At 43.3% G+C, this 1,464-nt stretch overlaps 1 non-coding gene across 1 annotated transcript; it reads right to left on the reverse strand.

Annotated features, from left to right (window-relative positions):
- Positions 1 to 1,069: 1,069 nt before the first annotated feature.
- LOC114110867 (small nucleolar RNA SNORD65) lies at positions 1,070 to 1,143 on the reverse strand. Its single transcript, XR_003587041.2, has one exon. It is a non-coding gene; the product is annotated as a small nucleolar RNA SNORD65 (small nucleolar RNA).
- Between the last annotated feature and the right edge of the window lie 321 nt (positions 1,144 to 1,464).

Consider the following 1,464-nt stretch of genomic DNA (forward strand, 5'->3'; position numbering starts at 1 on the left):
CCTAGGGGGTGGGAGGTAGTGGGTGGTTGAGGAACAGGAAAAATCCTTGGTGAAACTGGAAACTATTCCCGAGTGATCACCACCAGCTCTGTAGTCTGCCTCCTCCTTCTGGGAATCATATCCTCAGCATATTCATGCCAGAGACTTTGAGATGCCAGCTTACTGAGAAGCGAGGGTCAGGTATCAAAAGTCCTCAAAATCCCACCAAGAGGATCAGCGCAACAGTTTCTTAGCTGCCCTCCCCCTACACTGTGCAGGGTAGATGAGCCTCACACACCTGAAGAACAGTCTGGAATCCAGGTGGCCCCTCATGCTCTGTGTTCCATATTGGTGGGCTCCAAACTCTGTTTACCATTAAAAACAAAATCTCCTCAGTGAATTCATATTTCTCTCAAAATCAGTTTAATACATTATTTTAAATTATGTGTGCATTGCTTTAGTCATGTCTGACTTTTTGCAACCCTGTGGACTATAGCTCCTCTGTCCTCATGCTCCTCTGTCCATGGGATTCTCCCAGCAAGAATACTGGAGTGGGATGCCATGGCCTCCTCCAGGGATCTTCCTGACCCAGGAATGGAACGTGCATCTCATGTCTCCTGCATTGGCAGGTGGCTTCTTTACTGCTGAGCCACTGGGGAAGTTCGTTTTAACTCATAAAACCCCTAAAAACAGAAATTAAAAAAGGATGATATACACAGTGCTGAAAAATAATTTTAAAATGTATAGATTTAGATTTGACTTCTTATAAGAAAAAGTTAAAGTAAGTAGCATAAACAAGATAACAATTTTTTTTTCTATCACATAAAGAAATTCAAAAGAAGGCAACTCAGGTGTGATATGACATTTCCACAAAATTGTCAAGGAGCCAGATTAATTAATTAATTAAGCTTTTACTGATCATTTGCAAACTCTGAGAGTCTGATAGCCACTCAACTGGTTTCCCTCTTGTTTGCAAACACAGGAACTAGGAAATAAAACAATTTGCCCCTCAAACACACCAATTTAATTGGAGAAAGAATCCTCAGTCGATTCTTGGATTCAAATTTCACCCCCCCCCTTTTTTTCTTTTCTTCAGAAAATCATAGGTTCATCACCACACAATGTGCCGGTAATTCCAGCTTTTTGAGGGTGATTTCATCATTGGATGGATTCAAATTTCAGATTGGCTAAATGTGTGAGCCTTTCTTCCCCAGGAACAGCTTTATAGAGACATGTATAGTTGATAGTGTTTTCCAGAGAAGTTTCGAGAACACATTTACTGGGGCTTCCCTTGTGGCTCAGTCATAAAGAATCTGCCTGCCAGTGCAGGGTCACTGGTTTGACCCCTGGTCTGGGAAGATCTCATATGCTGTGGAGCAGCTAAGTGCATGTACCACAGCTGCTGAAGCCTGTGCAGCCTAGAGCCCACGCTCTGCAACAAGAGGGGCCACTGCGACGAGAAACCTGTGCACCAAGACGGAGAGC

The sequence above is a fragment of the Ovis aries genome, chromosome 25 (genome assembly GCF_016772045.2).
Source record: "Ovis aries strain OAR_USU_Benz2616 breed Rambouillet chromosome 25, ARS-UI_Ramb_v3.0, whole genome shotgun sequence".
Taxonomy (NCBI): domain Eukaryota; kingdom Metazoa; phylum Chordata; class Mammalia; order Artiodactyla; family Bovidae; genus Ovis; species Ovis aries.